Genomic DNA, 20,727 nt, shown 5'->3' on the forward strand with positions numbered 1-20,727 from the left:
TTGAGACTTTTCCCTGAGAAACTCAAATCAAGGTGGTTTGGACCATTTCTTGTCACAAAGTTCTCGCCGTATGGACACATAGAAATCATGGAGGAAATCTCAAAGAGGACTTTCACTGTGAACGGACAAAGGCTCAAGCATTACATGGGCAACATGGGGGAAAGCCCCAAAGTGAAATATCATCTCAACTGATGGAGAAATCGTCGAGCTAGCGACGCTAAAAGAGCACTTCGTTGGGAGGCAACCCAACCTAAGGTAGTTTCCTTTTCATGATCATTTCAATAAAAGTTACAAGTAGTTTACCCTGTATTGCGAGGAGCTAAGTTTGGTGTTGCACACCAAAACAATCGAAGAGTGAATGTGTAACTCTAAGTTTGGTGTTCCACCAAAGATTTCAGTTAGAATCACACTACACCTATTCAAGAGCAAATTGCTAGCCCCAACCAATCAGGGAAACCACTTGACAAGAGTTTAGTTTCTAGTTCATAGTCGTTTTAGTAATAAAAGCACATAAGATCCTCTGCATGTATTCAATCTGTTGCATTAGGCAAGGAACTAAGTTTGGTATTCACACACCAAATCAAGTTCAGAAACTTACAAGCATACATGCATGCTAACTAATTCTCAAGTACTTTGGGAACAAGCAACTTCCAATAACTTTGCAGGAATTCAATTAAATCTTCGGGAACAACGGTGCACCATCATCCAAGGAGGCGAAGAAGGATGCAAAAGCTGTGGACGATGACAACAAAGGGATGGCTAGAAGTCACCACCAAAAGGTTGTATTGTTACTTGATTCCATATGCTTGGAAATGCTCAAATTGGAAGTCTGAATGTATCCCTGATTATTAGCTACTCTTTAGTTTACATCACTAGGATTTAATGTTCGTTTTTCGCCGCCTTTGTCATATGTGTGCTGTGCCAAGCTATCTGCTGCATTTTCACCTTGCCTACTTGTATGCTTGTCCTTTAAGTCAAATAAAAAGAGATGTTATGAAAGACCAGAGTGATGTTCAATTTGTGGAGTAAGTTCTTAAGTTTGTGGTGTAGTAATTACTTAGCTAAGTTGGTTCACCAACAAGGTAGGAAGGCAACTATCTGTCCTGAATCATATGCTTGAAACACACCCCATGAGACTAGCTAAATAACAAGATCCTAATAAGAAAAGGGGAAAGAAAAATGAAAGTTGAAAAATAAAGAAAAAGAGTAAGAAATAAGGCTAGGCACCAAGGGTTGAATCTTAAGGCATGTGTCTGTGGTGCTCCTGTGGAAAGAATATACTTGGATGAATAAGCTCTCAGGGGTGCCTTATCACTTGGTAACTTGAGTTAACTAACCCGGGATTATCAGCTGAAAGTCCACTATCAAGAGTAACCCTTGCTACAGAGCACTTAATAACCCAAAGAGGTGCTGGACACCAAGGTCTCAAGAAGAAAAATAACAAACCATGTGCCTGTGGTGTGAATGTATGGGGGAAAGAGACTTGAGGGAGTAGGTCCTTAGGGGTGTCTTAACACCTAGCATCTTGAACCAACTGGTTCGGGAGTGCTGGCTGAAAGCTTATATTAAAGAGTCGGCCCCTTACAGAGCACCTAGTCTAAAGAACACAACCAAACCCTGAGAAGACAAATGGATCAATGAATAAAAGTCTCATAGGGCGCAATCAAGTGAGTATTCCAAGGCATGGTAAAGGTATGAAAGCTAATGAAGGAATGAACCTAAGTTGCTATGCATGAAACCCCATAAAACAAAGGACATGACTTCCATAATAATGACTCATTTCTCTTGTCATTTTATTCATCATTCTCATGTTTCAGTACTTGCTAAGGGACAAGCAAGCTTTAAGTTTGGTGTTGTGATGCCAGGGCATTTTGGCCAGTTTCACTGACCTTTTCTTTACTGTTTTAGGGTAGTTTCATGCATTTTCTTAGTTAATAAGCAAGTTTTGGGTAGATAATCACTTACATCTTGATTCAAGAAAATATTATGAATTTCATGTGATTTTATGAGAATTATGCATGAATTGAATGACAAATTGGATAATGCATGTCTCATAACTTGGATTAGAGCTTTGATGCACTTTATTTGCTTGATTTCAGGACAAAGGAAGCAAGGAAAAACCACATTAGCAGCCACGTTAATCTAATTAACGTGACCACTAACGTGGAATGGGAATAAACTTACAACGTTAATGAGAAAAGTGATTTCCAATAACGCCTTCGAAACCATCATGGCCCACGTTAATTGCCACGTTAACTACATTAACGTGGTAGTTAACATGGAGAGAAAGGGAGCTCCAGCATTAGTGGTAAAAGTGAATACCACTAACGCTCCATATTGGCAATTGGCCAGGTTAAGAGTCACGTTAACTCAGTTAACGTAAACTCTAACGTGGAAAGGGAAGACAATGCCAACTTAGTGACACTCACCTTTGTCACTAACGTTGGACTAAGCCTAATTGGCCACGTTAAGAGTCACGTTAACTACATTAACGTGAACTCTAATGTGGGAGGAGCAAGGAATCGCCAACGTTAGTGACACTCACCTTTGTCACTAACGTTAGACCAAGCCACTATGAGCCACGTTAATTGCATTAACGTGGAAGCTAATGTGGAGGAAAGAAATGATGAGCCAACGCTAGTGACACTCACCTTTGTCACTAACGTTGGAGATGGCAATCACCACCACGTTAGTGGCCACGTTAAGACAATTAATGTGAGGCACTAACGTGAGAAGGGGTGTTTGGAGCGTTAGTGACAAAGGTAAGTGTCACTAATGCTCTCGAGGCTAAGGCATGCCCACGTTAAGAGCCACATTAGTTATACTAACGTGGACTCTAACGTGAGAAAAGGGGGGCTAAGAGCAACGTTATTGGCAAAGGTGAACGCCAATAACGCTTGCGATGGACCAAGAGGCAACGTTAGTGGTCACGTTAGTGGCACTAACGTTGAAGTTAACGTGAACCATCTTGGGCTAGGGATGTTAGTGAAAAAGGTGATTGTCACTAACGTTCTCGAACCCACATTTTCACTTAACGTTAATGCCACTAACGTCCTAGCTAAAGTCCATGCCTACTTCACACTTTCTTTGCAAGTAAAGCTGAGCCCACTAAAGATTCCAAACTGCTTTAACTCAAGATCCAAAGGCCTATATCCAAAGACTTGAAGAGCCAACTAGAAGATCAGAAGAGTAGTATATATAGGAGTAGTTTTGAACTAGAGAAGGGAGCTTTTGGCAATTGGGAGAACTACTCTCTGTATAATTTTACTTTATCTGCACTTTTAGTTTTACTTTGAGAATATATTTTCCATCTCTGTTTTCCATTTCCAGAGCTATGAACAACTAAACCCCTTTCATTGGGTTAGGGAGCTTTGTTGTAATTCGATTGATCAGTAATAGTTTTCATTATTCTTTTTCTTTCTTTTCTTTTGATCTTACTAGAAAGCTTTCAATCTTCATCCAATTGGGTAGTTGTCTTGGAAAAGAAGCTATTCATACTTGGATCTCTTCGGAACCTTGGAAGAGGAATGAAGAGATCATGCTAAAAATGCTTTCTCATGTTGGACCAAATTGGGGTTTGGATGGATATAGTGACATATAATCCTACCAACATTTTGATTTGGGAATACATGTGGTATAATCAATGACCACACTTCATCTCTTCTCATGAGCAATTAGACCAAGGAATTGGCTATTGATCAAGATTTGAGAGATTGAATTACCAAGGAATTGGAATTCAATCACTTAAAATTGCCAAGGAGATCAATGAATGCATTGATTGAGGAAGAGATGAAAATGAACTTGATCCGGAGAATACAACATCTTCTAAGCCCAATGAACTCCCCATTTCTGATCTTACCCATTCTCTTTACTTTCTACCATTTACTTTTATGTTCATCTTCCCCATTCCCCATTTAAGATTCTGCAATTTACTTTCCGTCATTTCAGTCCTTTATTTCCAGTAATTACATTTCCTGCCATTTACTTTCCGCCATTTAATTTCCTGCAATCTCCAATCAAATTATGCTTAGCTCAACTAGAACATTCCTCCAATTAAAGTTGCTTGACCAATCAATCCCTGTGGAATTCGACCTAACTCTATTGTGAGTTTTTACTTGACGACAATTCGGTATACTTGCTGAGGGAAAATTGTTGAGAGACAAGTTTCCGTGCATCAGTGATTGTCATGGGTCACCTCTTCATTCTGACTTAACTGAATTAAGTACGAGAGTATATCTTGGAGAAGAAGTAGGCGTGAATTGAAAGAGAAACAATAATACTTGCATTAATTCATGAAGAACAGCAGAGCTCCGCACCTTAATCTATGAGGTGTAAAAACTCTACCATAGAAAATACATAAGAGAAAATAGTCTAGGCATGGCCGTGTGGCCAGTGTAACGGCCTAGCCTTTAGCCTCGAAGAAACGGCGCTTTTTTCGGGATCAACCGGAATTTTTATCGAATTTTTAGGAATTTTAGTGCTTATAAGCACCTCCACTACACAGGTGCTATGTCATCAAGCTGCTGAGTCAGCAGCTTGACTGCACCAGACACCTCTCCTAATCTAAGCAGGCACGTCGCAAAAAGTTGCGTTTTTGAACCACTTCGGGTCCGAATTTCAAAATTCTGATTTTCGTAGTTTGTCTCTATGTGACGAGCCGGTCTCGAATTTCGAGAGAAAAATTATATTAATATAATATTCATATATTATTATTTTATTTGGAATATTATATTATTATTTTCTTTAATGTGGTTAATGTTGATCTGTGTTTGGTAATATAATAACTGAGCTAGAAATCTACCGGTAATGGATAATACCGGCATTCTTAGATGAACTTAGCAATGCTAATGCTTCATCATATATCTTTTATTCTCATGATTATCATGTTACTAGTATTATTTATACTAGTAAAGCTCATGCTTATCCTTAAGTAGTATAATCTGATGTATCTAATTTTCGTAATTATCTTCAGAATGATATTTTATTATTAAACTCTGATGAGTCAGCACCCAGTGACACGTGGCTCTCCCAGAGTTAGCCACCACATGTTTCCTTTCTTGCTCTCCAAGCAAAGCTTTCTTAAGGAGAAAGTAAGAAATACTTGTGTTCTAATACATCTAGCTTCCGTAATTATCCTTTCTTGAGATATTTTTACACCAAAATTTAGGATAATGCTTATCCAAACCCCACGTTCTCCCATGTATCATCATTACTATCATTTTTACTTTCTAAACAAGTTAGAATTCGAAATTCTTGAGAGAGAAATGGAAGAACTTCCATGAAAACTTCCATGAACACCTAAGCTTCTTTCTCCGTTCTTTTTCAAACTAAAACCCCTATCAAAAATCTAATCTGACCAAAATGATCACCTCTTCCTCCTCTTCATTTCTATATCAATTTTCATGGAGTAAATCAAGGCATGATGGCTGCTCCTCCTCCTTGAAGTTTCATCCATGGTGGGAACTCAAGCTGATGATGTTTTCTTCATGTTTTCTCTTAAGATCTCTTATTCAATCACCACAGGCTCTAAGAAAACGTGATTTCTAGCTGCCTTGAGGTGAGGAAAACCTACTTTTCACCATCATAAAGCTTCAGCCTTCATGGTTCATATGGTTCTAAAGTTGTTTTTGATGTTAAAATAGGCGTAAAAGTGCTTTTGGAAGCTTGTTCTTGGTTCAATTCTTGGCAGCTGCAAAGGAGGTAAGGTTTGGTAAATTAATCAGTGATTGGTTTGGTTCTTGAAGTGTTAAATCAGCTCTTGTTGCTTGAAGCTTGATTTTGAGTGTTTGTGTGATGGTTTGATCATGAGATCTTGTTGTTTAATGCTTGAAAATCAAGTTTTTGATGGATCTGAAGTTGTTGTTGTTGATGCTGGAAAACGTGGCTTTCCAGCCATAAAATTCATGATATTTGATGTGTTTTTGATGTGTATTTGATGGCTAAAACGTTGCTCTTTGGTTTGGTCAAAATCAGGTAAAAATCGGTTACCGAAAAGATTGAAAAACTAGTTGAAAATCAAGCTGAAATCTAATGAACTTTTGGAAAAATATTTTTGGTCTTTGAAGGACAAGAAAAACTTTGGTTTTGATGATTTTGGGGTCAAATTATAATTATTAAAAAGTTTGGGGTTGAAAGTTAATTAAAGAAAAGTTAAGGGGCCAAAGTGCAAATATTAAAAGTTAAGGGGTCAAAATGCAATTTCCAAAAAGTTCAGGGGTCAAAATGCAATTTTTGAAAGTTGAATAAAATATTATTATTTTAATATTAAAATATTAAAATATTATTTTATTGTTAATATTATTTTATTAATAATATTATTTTATTAATAATAATAAAATATTGATAAAAAGACAGTTTTTCCTAAAAGCCTCAGGAAGGCAGTTTTGAGTCCAGAATTCCTTAATTCTCTTTATTAAACACCTAAGGAAGAGTTCAAGAGAAAGTATTGAGGTATGTATGGTAATGAAAGAGGTTTTATAAACTTTCATACATGTTGGAAAGAAAAGGAATTAAAAGCTATACAGCAGTGTGCTTGACCTTACAGAGTAAGTAGAGAATTGTAAAATGAGCTCACTGTGATGTTGTGATGCTTGATTTATGATTGTGGAAAGATGATGAAGATGATTACTAAGTGATGAAAAGTATGGTTATATGTGACTTATGAGCCTTCGGGTGATGCTTGTGAATATTATGCGGGGACGCCCGTATTGTGATGTTGGTTCCCAGACAGGCTGCGGTAGAGATGTACCAGCCCTGCAAGCTGAATGCTTGGTAGAGGCCTGATTAGCATACCTGCGGTATATTGAGATTTGAGCAAATACCAGCCCTGCAAGTCGAGAGTACTTGGTAGAGGGTATGCGGTACTTAATCTGGGATTAAGTTCTGGGAAGGCCTTATCTGACATGGAGGGTCAGATTGCGTCGGGTGCGGGTCGAAACCGACAAATGAGCTCGTTACCTGCAGTAGGATCAGACATGCATCATACTTGTTTGTGCATATTTTAATTGGTTTGCCTATGTGAACAACTCTGTTTAATTGCTAACTGCTATACTTGACGTAACTGCTCTTGATTGTGTTTGAACCTCATTACTTGTGTTTGTAACTGATTGTTTGGATTGTGGTGATTGGATGTTGATTGAGTTGTTTGGGCCTAAGGCTGTGGTTGGTTTGTTTGAGGTCTAGCTTTGTATAAAGTATCTGACTGATTCAGCATAGACATAATGAACCTATGCTTGGAACAAGATGATCATTTATACCGCGTAGGTAACTTCTTTTATGTTTATAGTCTAGTAAAGTATGAAAAATCAAACTATTACAGCATAGACTTAATTGAACCTATGCTTGGGACAAGTTGGTCATTCATACCATTAGGAAACTTTTCAGATTCTTATATCAAGAAAAGAAGTTTGGATTTATGGTTAATTAACTGATTTCTTTTGAAAATGTTTTGAATATTTGATTGCTAAACGATCAATTTTCAAAGGATTTAGAAACTTGCATGCGGACATTGCAAATGGACTTAACTATGAACCCCGACCTTACTAAGAACTCCCCAGTTCTTACCCCTTACACCTCTTCAGATGGACACGGGAGTCCTGCCCTACGAGATTAATCATCCGTACATCCACGACGACCCAGTGCGCAGCTACGAGTATTACATCCGATTTGCGGCACCTTGTGTACGTAATTATATAGTACGTGACCCTGATATCGAGGATATCTCTTCTGGTAGCAATGAGCCAGATGGGGCACCAGCGAGCAGGCATCATCACCTACCCAACGGTTTTCTGTGAGGGGCTTTTGGATCAGAGACGAGGAGACTTTTGAGGCGTCCATTCTAATCACGGTACCTTACAGTGTTTCCCTCACTTGTACTAGCATGCTCAGAGGGAATAGGCATGTCATAGAGTTAGCCTAGCCTGGGTGCCAGCTTAGGGGCTTTTGGACAGGCCAGGCCCCGGGATGTCTTATGTATATATGTGTATATATTATATGAGTCACTAACTGAAGGATGCTGTGTTATAATTCCTTACTAGTATAACTGAGCTGCTTCTGCATTATGATGTATATTGTGGTGTGATATTCTATGTATTGCCTTCTACAATTCCTTGAATGTGTGTACTCATGTTTCGTTGTTATACTCTATGTATGCGACTCTAAACTACTATTGTTTTAAAAAAAAATTACTCGAAACTCGCAAGGTGTTAACAACGAACAGGCTTATATTTATTAAATATTACTTATGTTGGGGAAACAAGTTGGTAACGTTCAACTTTTAGTATGATCATGACATGCTGGAAGTTGGGCCGTTACAATTTGGTATCAGAGCTGTCCTTCCTATTAGAGCCTGAGGAATGGACTGGATCATGCTTCATTGCATGCTCTATTGTGCGTCTCATGCTTATAGGATATCCATGTGATATGTGTTGCATGATTGTCTTTGTGCCTTCATTCTGAGAATGTTCATGCCCAACTTGAGGTATTCAGACTGATCACCTTGGTATCGATTGTTTGGTGTGAACAAGATTAGGATGAGTTCACAGAGACACAGCACTTGGGGAGAGACTACCGCTAACATTCTGTACGAAACGATGATAACCTATTTACTATGATTCACGCTATGGCTGAGGCTGTGCGTGAAACGGAGACTGCTACTACTTCAGCAGTTGATCGTTTGGGAAAGCGTAATACTGGTAATGGAGGAAGAATCAGATAGGATATGGGTAAGCAATCTCAGCAGACACAAGTGCGACCAGTGTGTAGGCAGTGTGGAAAGGAGCATGGAAGTAGACCTTGTCAACCTGTAGGCATTATCTGTTTTTCTTGTGGTCAACCTGGACATATGGCTAAGGACTGTCCGAAGAAGCCAATACAAGGAATAGATAGGCCGCGACAGCAGGGACGTGTGTTTGCCATGATTGCTGATGATGCAATGAAATCAGACTCCCTAATCCATGGTCAGTGTTATGTCAAATCTCGACTCTTAACTGTATTGTATGACTCTGGTGCGTCACATTCTTTTATTTCAGCGACTGTTGCGCATGAGTAGGGATTAGATTCTACTGTATTAAATTATGATCTGATTATCCATACAACTATATTTCATAATGCCTTGACTAGACGAGTGTGTCAACAGGTACCTTTTGTTATTGAGGTTAGGACTTTCATACATGACCTGATCGACTTGCCTTTATATGGTATAGATATTATCTTAGGTCTAGATTGGTTGTCTAATCATCATGTTTTGCTTGATTGTTCTAAACGAAATGCTATATTCCCAAACATTTGGCATGCATATTGAGTGAGTTGAGTCGTGTATGTTCTATTCGAATTCCGTAAGAGTTACCTTTGGTAGTAGTGGATTAGAGGGTTATCTTCTATTATCTGCTAGCTCAAAGAGTGATGAACAAGCTTTGGAGCAAATTTGAGTGGTAAAGGAGTTTCCTGATGTTTTCCCTGATGATATACCTGAACTTCCACCCCAGAGAGAGATAGAATTCAGTATTGACTTGGTGCTTGGAACCAAACCAATTTTTATAGCATTGTATTGGATATCATCATTGGAACTGGCAGAGTGGAAGAAATAGTTAGATGAGTTATTGAGAATGAAGTTTATTCGTCTGAGTGTATCATTATGGGGAGCTCCAGTGTTACTGGTATAGAAGAAAGATAGTGGGACGAGATTGTGTGTAGATTATCTGCAACTGAACAAGATTACAATCAAGAATAAGTATTCACTACTGAGGATAGATGATCTAATGGACCAGCTGAGAGGTGCGACAGTATTCTCTAAGATTTCTTTGCGGTCGAGTTACCATCAAATTTGAGTGAAGGACTCGGATGGTTAAGACTGCCTTTCAAACTAGATACTAAGAGGATGGAAGCTGTATATGAAACTGTTAAAGTGTGAGCTTTGTTCGGAAAAAGTGGCATTCATGGGACATGTGATCACACAAGATGGTATAATGGTAGATCCTTCAAAGAATGATGCAATGATACAATGGAAACAACCTACAATAGTTAAAAAAGTTCGTAGTTTCTTGGGGTAGCAGGATATTATTTGTGGTTTATTGAAGGTTTTTCACAGATAACTTTACCCTTGACTTACCTCACAAGGAAGGAAGTTCCGTTTGAATGGACAAAAGAGTGCGAAGAAAGTTTTGAAACTTTAAAGGAAAAGTTGACGACGGCATCAGTTTTTGTGTTACCAGACCCACAGGAACCATTTGAGGTGTAGTATAATGATTCTTTTAAGAGATTTGGATGCGTATTGATGCAGCATAGGAATATAGTGGCATATGCTTTGAGACAGCTGAGACCTCATGAAAAGAATTATCCGACACATAATCTAGAATTAGTGGCAGTGGTTTTTGCACTCAAGATCTGGAGACACTATTTGCATGGAGCTCAATTGAAAGTTTTCTCTGATCATAAGAGCTTGAAGTATATCTTTGATCATAAAGACCTTAACATGAGGCAGAGACGATGGATGGAATTCCTAAAAGATTATGACTTTAAGTTAAGCTATCATCTTGGAAAGGCAAATGTAGTCGCAGATGCTTTGAGTCGAAAGAGTTTGGGCATATCCCTGATGATGATCAAGGAAGAAGAGATGATCTCAGTCTTTGAAAGCTTAAAATTAGGAATAAGAGAGACAAAGCTGCATTTTAGTACAACATATCACATACAGACTGATGAGTAGATAAAATGAACGATTCGTACTTTGGAAGATATGTTTAAATCTTGGGTGAAAGATCAACAAGGTAATAGGGACAAATATTTGCTGTTGGTTGAGTTTGCTTATTATAATAGTTATCAACAAAGCATCAAAATGGCACCGTATGAAACCTTCTATGAAAGAAAGTGTCAGTCACCATTATGCTGATATGACAAGGATGAAGGTAGGATTTTGGGGCCAGAATTAGTACAAGAGACTGCTGAATGGATTAAGCACATTCGAGAAGAGAATCAAACTGCTCAAACTCGACAGAAGACCTATGCAAATATTAGGCATAGGCCCTTAGGGTTTTGTAACGGTGACCATATTTTCTTAAGAGTGACACCTACAATTGGGATAGGTAGAGCTCTTAGAACTAAGAAATCGAGTCCACGATACTTAGGTACTTTTCAAGTTCTTAAAAGAGTCGATCCAGTAGCATACTAAATAGCCCTCCTTTCTTATTTGTCAAACCTTCACGATATTTTTCCTGTTACACAATTCAAGAAATATAATCCCTACAAAAGCCACATTTTACAACCAAAGATAGCTCAGCTACGAGCCGAATTAACATATCAAACTTTACCAGCCAGAATTGTGGAACGAAGTGACAAACAGCTGAAAAGGAAAACAGTACCATTGGTTAAGGTGGTGTGGGAACAAACTAGTATTGAAGAGTACAAATGGGAACTAGAAGAAAAAATGAGGAAAGACTATCTGTTTCTCTTTAGAGGTAATTAAAATTTTGAGGGCAAAATTTTCTTTTAGGAGGGTAGAATGTAACGGCCTAGCCTTTAGCCTCGAAGAAACGGCGCTTTTTCGGGATCAACCGGAATTTTTATGGAATTTTTAGGAATTTTAGTGCATATAATCACCTCCACTACACAGGTGCTATGTCATCAAGCTGCTGAGTCAGCAGCTTGACTGCACCAGACACCTCTCCTAATCTAAGCAGGCACGTCGCAAAAAGTTGCGTTTTTGAACCACTTCGGGTCCGAATTTCAAAATTATGATTTCCGTAGTTTGTCTCTATGTGACGAGCCGGTCTCGAATTTCGAGAGAAAAATTATATTAATATAATATTCATATATTATTATTTTATTTGGAATATTATATTATTATTTTCTCTAATGTGGTTAATGTTGATCTGTGTTTGGTAATATAATAACTGAGCTAGAAATCTACCGGTAATGGATAATACCGGCATTCTTAGATGAACTTAGCAATGCTAATGCTTCATCATATATCTTTTATTCTCATGATTATCATGTTACTAGTATTATTTATACTAGTAAAGCTCATGCTTATCCTTAAGTAGTATAATCTGATGTATCTAATTTTCGTAATTATCTTCAGAATGATATTTTATTATTAAACTCTGATGAGTCAGCACCCAGTGACACGTGGCTCTCCCAGAGTTAGCCACCACATGTTTCCTTTCTTGCTCTCCAAGCAAAGCTTTCTTAAGGAGAAAGTAAGAAATACTTGTGTTCTAATACATCTAGCTTCCGTAATTATCCTTTCTTGAGATATTTTTACACCAAAATTTAGGATAATGCTTATCCAAACCCCACGTTCTCCCATGTATCATCATTACTATCATTTTTAATTTCTAAACAAGTTAGAATTCGAAATTCTTGAGAGAGAAATGGAAGAACTTCCATGAAAACTTCCATGAACACCTAAGCTTCTTTCTCCGTTCTTTTTCAAACTAAAACCCCTATCAAAAATCTAATCCGACCAAAATGATCACCTCTTCCTCCTCTTCATTTCTATATCAATTTTCATGGAGTAAATCAAGGCATGATGGCTGCTCCTCCTCCTTGAAGTTTCATCCATGGTGGGAACTCAAGCTGATGATGTTTTCTTCATGTTTTCTCTTAAGATCTCTTGTTCAATCACAACAGGCTCTAAGAAAACATGATTTCTAGCTGCCTTGAGGTGAGGAAAACCTACTTTTCACCATCATGAAGCTTCAGCCTTCATGGTTCATATGGTTCTAAATTTGTTTTTGATGTTAAAATAGACGTAAAAGTGCTTTTGGAAGCTTATTCTTGGTTCAATTCTTGGCAGCTGCAAAGGAGGTAAGGTTTGGTAAATTAATCAATGATTGGTTTGGTTCTTGAAGTGTTAAATCAGCTCTTGTTGCTTGAAGCTTGATTTTGAGTGTTTGTGTGATGGTTTGATCATGAGATCTTGTTGTTTAATGCTTGAAAATCAAGTTTTTGATGGGTCTGAAGTTGTTGTTGTTGCTGCTGGAAAACGTGGCTTTCCAGCCATGAAATTCATGATATTTGATGTGTTTTTGATGTGTATTTGATGGCTGAAACGTTGCTCTTTGGTTTGGTCAAAATCAGGTAAAAATCGGTTACAGAAAAGATTGAAAAACTAGTTGAAAATCAAGCTGAAATCTGATGAACTTTTGGAAAAATATTTTTGGTCTTTGAAGGACAAGAAAAACATTGGTTTTGAGGATTTTGGGGTCAAATTATAATTATTAAAAATTTTGGGGCTGGAAGTTAATTAAAGAAAAGTTAAGGGGCCAAAGTGCAAATATTAAAAGTTAAGGGGTCAAAATGCAGTTTCCAAAAAGTTTAGGGGTCAAAATGCAATTTTTGAAAGTTGAATAAAATATTATTATTTTAATATTAAAATATTAAAATATTATTTTATTAATAATAATAAAATATTGATAAAAAGACAGTTTTTCCTAAAAGCCTCAGGAAGGCAGTTTTGAGTCAAGAATTCCTTAATTCTCTTTATTAAACACCTAAGGAAGAGTTCAAGAGAAAGTATTGAGGTATGTATGGTAATGAAAGTGGTTTTATAAACTTTCATACATGTTGGAAAGAAAAGGAATTAAAAGCTATACAGCAGTGTGCTTGACCTTACAGAGTAAGCAGAGAATTGTAAAATGAGCTCACTGTGATGTTGTGATGCTTGATTTATGATTGTGGAAAGATGATGAAGATGATTACTAAGTGATGAAAAGTATGGTTATATGTGACTTATGAGCCTTCGGGCGATGCTTGTGAATATTATGCGGGGACGCCTGTATTGTGATGTTGGTTCCCAGACAGGCTGCGGTAGAGATGTACCAGCCCTGCAAGCTGAATGCTTGGTAGAGGCCTGATTAGCATACCTGCGGTATATTGAGATTTGAACAAATACCAGCCCTGCAAGTCGAGAGTACTTAGTAGAGGTTATGCGGTACTTAATCTGGGATTAAGTTCTGGGAAGGCCTTATCTGACCTGGAGGGTCGGATTGCGTCGGGTGCGGGTCGAAACCGACAAATGAGCTCATTACCTGCAGTAGGATCAGACATGCATCATACTTGTTTGTGCATATTTTAATTGGTTTGCCTATGTGAACAACTCTGTTTAATTGCTAACTGCTATACTTGACGTAATTGCTCTTGATTGTGTTTAAACTTCATTACTTGTGTTTGTAACTGATTGTTTGGATTGTGGTAATTGGATGTTGATTGAGTTGTTTGGGCCTAAGGCTGTGGTTGGTTTGTTTGAGGTCTAGCTTTGTATAAAGTATCTGACTGATTCAGCATAGACTTAATGAACCTATGCTTGGAACAAGATGATCATTTATACCGCGTAGGTAACTTCTTTTATGTTTATAGTCTAGTAAAGTATGAAAAATCAAACTCTTACAGCATAGACTTAATTGAACCTATGCTTGGGACAAGTTGGTCATTCATACCATTAGAAAACTTTTCAGATTCTTATATCTGGAAAAGAAGTTTGGATTTATGGTTAATTAACTGATTTCTTTTGATAAGGTTTTGAATATTTGATTGTTAAACCATCAATTTTCAAAGGATTTAGAAACTTGCAAGCGGACATTATAAATGGACTTAACTATGAACCCCGATCTTACTAAGAACTCCCCAGTTCTTACCCCTTACACCTCTTCAGATGGACATGGGAGTCCTGCCCTACGAGATTAATCATCCGTACATCCACGACGACCCAGTGCGCAGCTACGAGTATTACATCCGATGTGCGGCACCTTGTGTACGTAATTATATAGTACGTGGCCCTGAGATCGAGGATATCTCTTCTGGTAGTAATGAGCCAGATGGGGCACCAGCAAGCAGGCATCATCACCTACCCAACAGTTTTCTATGAGGGGCTTTTGGATCAGAGACGAGGAGACTTTTGAGGCGTCCATTCTAACCACGGTACCTTAGAGTGTTTCCCTCACTTGTACTAGCATGCTCAGAGGGAATAGGCATGTCATAGAGTTAGCCTAGCCTGGGTGCCAGCTTAGGGGCTTTTGGACAGGCCAGGCCCCGGGACGTCTTATGTATATATGTGTATATATTATATGAGTCACTAACTGAAGGATGCTGTGTTATAATTCCTTACTAGTATAAATGAGCTGCTTCTGCATTATGATGTATATTGTGGTGTGATATTCTATGTATTGCCTTCTACAATTCCTTGAATGTGTGTACTCATGTTTCGTTTTTATACTCTATGTATGCGACTCTAAACTACTATTGTTTTTAAAAAAAATTACTCGAAACTCGCGAGGTGTTAACAACGAACAGGCTTATATTTATTAAATATTACTTAAGTTGGGGAAACAAGTTGGTAACGTTCAACTTTTAGTATGATCATGACATGCTGAAACTTGGGCCGTTACAGCCAGCCTCCAAGTCCAATGATGATAATATCATAATCCCCTAATACAATCGTAAAAAGTGCTATTTACACTAAACTAGTTACTAATGAATAACTAAATGCAGATAGTGCAGAAATCTACTTCCGGGGCCTACTTCGTATGTGCTTGGGCTGAGCATTGAAGCTTTCACGTGCATAGGCCATTCTTGGAGTTAAACGCCAGCTTGGGTGCCAGTTTGGGCGTTTTAGTCCAGTTCTGGTGGCTATTTGGGCGTTTTACTCCAGAAAAGGGTCAATGGTGGGCGTTTGAACGCCAGTTTGGGCCATCAAATCTCTGGCAAAGAATGGACAATTATATATTGCTAGAATGCCCAAGATGTCTAACTTCCAACGCAATTGGGAGCGTGCCAATTGGGCTTCTGTAGCTCCAGAAAATCCATTTCGAGTGCAGGAGGGTCAGAATCCAACAGCATCTGTAGTCCTTTTTGAGCCTCTGAATCAGATTTTTGCTCAGGACCCTCAATTTCAGCCAGAAAATACATAAAATTATAGAAAAAACACACAAACTCATAGTAAAGTCCAGAAATGTGATTTTTTCATAAAAACTAATAAAAATATAATAAAAAGTAACTAAAACATACTAAAAACTATGTAAAAATAATGCCAAAAAGGGTATAAATTATCCGCTCATCGCAACACCAAACTTAAATTGTTGCTTATCCCCAAGCAACTAAAAATAAAATGGGATAAAAAGAAGATAAAATACAATAAATTCCAAAAATATCAATGAAGATTAGTTTCAATTAGATGAGCGGGACTAGTAGCTTTTTGCTTCTGAACGGTTTTGGCATCTCACTTTATCCTTTGAAGTTCAGAATGATTGGCATCCATAGGAACTCAGAATTCAGATAGTGTTATTGATTCTCCTAGTTCAGTATGTTGATTCTTGAATACAGCTACTTTATGAGTCTTGGCCGTGACCCTAAGTATTTTGTTTTTCAGTATTACCACCAGATACATAAATGCCACAGACACATAACTGGGTGAACCTTTTCAGATTGTGACTAAGCTTTGCTAGAGTCCCCAGTTAGAGGTGTCCAGAGCTCTTCAGCACACTCTTTTTGCTTTGGATCACGACTATAACTGCTCAGTCTCAAGTTTTTCACTTGACACCTTCACGCCACAAGCACATGGTTAGGGACAGCTTGATTTAGCCGCTTAGGCCAGGGTTTTATTCCTTTGGGCCCTCCTATCCATTAATGCTCAAAGCCTTGGATCCTTTTATTACCCTTGCCTTTTGGTTTAAAGGGTTATTGGATTTTTCTGCTTGTTTTTTCTTTTTTTCTTTCTTTTTCTTTATTTTTTTGCATTTTTTTCGCAAGCTTTGTGTTTTACTGCTTTTTCTTGCTTCAAAAATTAATTATATGATTTTTCAAATTATCAATAACATTTCTCTTTTTTCATTATTCTTTCAAGAGCCAACAATTTTAACATTCATCAACTTCACTATAAAAAATATGCACTGTTCAAGCATTCATTCAGAAAACAAAAGGTATTGCCACCACATCAAAATAATTAAACTAATTTCAAGATAAAATTAAAAATTCATTTACTTCTTGTTCTTTTGCAAATAAAAATATTTTTCATTTAAGAATGGTGAAGGATTCATGGAATCATTCATAGCTTTAAGACATAGACACTAGACACTAGACACTAATGATCATGTAATAAAGACACAAACATAGACAGACATAAAGCATAGAATTTGAAAAAATAGAAAAATAAGAACAAGGAAATTAAAGAACGGGTCCACCTTAGTGATGGCGGCTAGTTCTTCCTCTTAAAGATCTTATGGAGTGCTGGAGCTCCTCTATGTCTCTTCCTTGCCTTTGTTGCTCCCCCTTCATGGCCTTTTGGTCCTCTCTGATTTCATGGAGGATAATAGAGTGCTCTTCGTGCTCCATCCTTAGTTGTCCCATGTTGGAACTCAATTCTCCTAAAGAAGTGTTGAGTTGCTCCCAGTAGTTGTGTGGAGGAAAATGCATCCCTTGAGGCATCTCAGGGATTTCTTGATGAGGAACTTCCTTATGCTCTTGTTGAGGTCCATGAGTGGGCTCTCTTGTTTGCTCCATCCTCTTCTTAGTGATGGGTTTGTCTCCTTCAATGAGGATATCTTCCTCTATAACAATTTTAGCTGAATTGCATAGGTTACAAATAAGATGAGGGAAGGATAACCTTGCCAAAGTAGAGGGCTTGTCCGCCACCTTGTAGAGTTCTAGAGGTATGATCTCATGAACTTCTAATTCCTCTCCATTCATGATACTATGGATCAAGATAGCCCGGTCTATTATAACTTCAGATCGGTTGCTAGTAGAATTGATAGAGAGTTGGATGAAATCCAACCATCCTTTAGCCACGGGCTTGAGGTCAAGCCTTCTCAATTGAACTGGCTTGCCTCTGGAGTCTCTCTTCCATTGAGCTCCTTCCACACAAATGTCCATAAGGACTTTGTCCAACTTTTGATCAAAGTTGACCTTTCTAGTGAAAGGGTGACGATCTTCTTGCATCATTGGCATGTTAAAATGCCAACCTCACATTTTTCGGAGTGAAATCCAAGTAATTCTCCCGAACCATTGTGAGCCGATTCTTTGGGTTCGGGTTCATACTTTGATCATGGTTCTTAGTGATCCATGCATTAGCATAGAACTATTGAACCATTAAGATTCTGACTTGTTGGATTGGGTTGGTGAGAGCTTCCCAACCTCTTCTTTGAATCTCATGTCAGATCACCCGATATTCACTCTTTTTGAGCATGAAGGGGACCTCGGGGATCACCTTTTTCTTGGCCACAACTTCATAGAAGTGGTCTTGATGGACCTTTGAGATGAATTTCTCCATCTCCCATGACTCGGAGGTGGAAGCAATTGCCTTCCCTTTCCTCTTTCTAGAGGTTTCTCCGGTCTTAGGTGCCATTAATGGTTATGGAAAAATAAAAAGCATACCTTTTTCCCACACCAAACTTAAAAGGTGTGCTCGTCCTCGAGTAAAAGAAGAAAGAAATGATTAGAAGAAGAAGAAATGGAGGAGATGGAGGAGTATGTTGGTTTCGGCCAAGGGGGGTTGGAGTGTGTATGATGTGTGAAATTGAAGGTGGTGATGAGGGGTATTTATAGGGTAAGAGAGAGAGGGGGAAGTCGTGTATGAGGGGTTGGGTTTGGGAGGGAAATGTTTAGAATTTGAATAGTGAGGTAGGTGGGGTTTTATGATGGATGGATGTGAGTGGTGAAGAGGTTGTGGGGAAGAGGGTAGAATTTGATAGGTGAATGGTATTTGGGGAAGAGTGTTATGGAGAGGTGTAAAGAGGAGAGAGAGAGAGTTGGGATAGGTGGGGATCCTGTAGGGTCCACAGATCCTGAGGTGTCAGGAAATTCTGCTCCCTGCACCATTTTAGCATTTAAATGCCCTCTGTATACCATTTATGGCGTTTAACGCCAACTTTGCTACCTTTTCTGGTGTTAAACACGAGGCTGATGCCCCTTTCTGGGGTTTAACGCCCCTTAGACACCATTTTCCGGCGTTAAACGCCAGGCTGATGCCCATTTCTGGTGTTTAACACCAGCCAGACACCAGACACCCTTTTCTGGCATTTAATGCCAGTCAGGCTGCCAATTCTAGCGTTTAACACCCAGAATGCTGCCAGACTGGGCGTTAAACGCCCATTCTGCTATCCTTATTGGCGTTTAAACGCCAGTAAGCCTGTTGGTGCACGAAATTGTGATCTCAGGCAACGGCGCCAGAAACTCTGTACGCACGTCTTAATAAATCATTTTTCATTCACAACTTCGATACAACTAACCAGCAAGTGCACTGGGTCGTCCAAGTAATAAACCTTACGTGAGTAAGGGTCGATCCCACGGAGATTGTTGGTATGAAGCAAGCTATGGTCACCTTGTAAATCTCAGTCAGGCGGATATCAAAGGTTATGGAGTTTTCGAAATTAATAATAAATAGACAGAAAATAAAGATAGAAATACTTATGTATATCATTGGTAAGAATTTCAGATAAGTGTATGGAGATGCGTTCGTTCCTCTGAGCTTCCGCTTTCCTGCTGTCTTCATCCAATCAATCTTACTCCTTTCCATGGCTGGCTTTATGTAAGGGCATCACCGTTGTCAATGGCTACATCTCATCCTCTTGTGAAAATGGTCCAAATGCTCTGTCACAGCACGGCTAATCATCTGAGGCTCTCGATCATGCTGGAATAGGATTCACCCTCCTTTTGCGTCTGTCACTACGCCCAGCACTCGCGAGTTTGAAGCTCGTCACAGTCATTCAATCCCTGAATCCTACTCGGAATACCATAGACAAGGTTTAGACTTTTCGGATTCTCATGAATGCTGCCATCAATCTAGCTTACACCATGAAGATTCTGATTAAGAGATCTAAGAGATACTCATTCAATCTAAGGTAGAACGGAAGTGGTTGTCAGGCACGCGTTCATAGGGAATGATGATGATTGTCACGTTCGTCACATTCATGTTGAAGTGCGAATGAATATCTTAGAAGCGGAATAAGTTGAATTGAATAGAAAACAGTAGTACTTTGCATTAATTTTTGAGAACAGCAGAGCTCCACACCTTAATCTTTGGAGTGCAGAAACTCTACCGTTGAAAAATACATAAGTGAAAGGTTCAGGCATGGCCGAGAGGCCAGCCCCCAAAACATGATCAATAGTCTCCTAAGATGAATAATAGATTAAAACTGAGACCAAAGATCAAAATACAATAGTAAAAAGTTCTATTTATACTAAACTAGTTACTAGGGTTTACAGAAGTAAGTAATTGATGCATAAATCCACTTCCGGGGCCCACTTGGTGTGTGCTTGGGCTGAGCTTGAATGTTACACGTGTAGAGGCTCTTTCTGGAGTTGAACGCCAGGTTGTAACGTATTTCTGGCGTTCAACTCTGGTTTGTGACTTGTTTCTGGCGTTTAATTCCAGACAGCAGCGTAAAACTGGCATTCAACGCCCTTTTACGTCATCTAAACTCGACCAAAGTATAAACTATTATATATTGATGGAAAGCCCTGGATGTCAAGTTTCCAACGAAATTGGAAGCGCGCCATTTTGAGTTTTGTAGCTCCAGAAAATCCACTTTGAGTGCAGGGAGGTCAGAATCCAACAGCATCAGCAGTCCTTCCTCTACCTCTGAATCTGATTTTTGCTCAAGTCCCTCAATTTAAGCCAGAAAATACCTGAAATTACAGAAAAACACACAAACTCATAGTAAAGTCCAGAAATGTGAATTTAACATAAAAACTAATGAAAACATCCCTAAAAGTAACTAGATCCTACTAAAATCATACTAA

The sequence above is a fragment of the Arachis hypogaea genome, chromosome 15 (assembly GCF_003086295.3).
Source record: "Arachis hypogaea cultivar Tifrunner chromosome 15, arahy.Tifrunner.gnm2.J5K5, whole genome shotgun sequence".
In the NCBI taxonomy this organism is placed as follows: domain Eukaryota; kingdom Viridiplantae; phylum Streptophyta; class Magnoliopsida; order Fabales; family Fabaceae; genus Arachis; species Arachis hypogaea.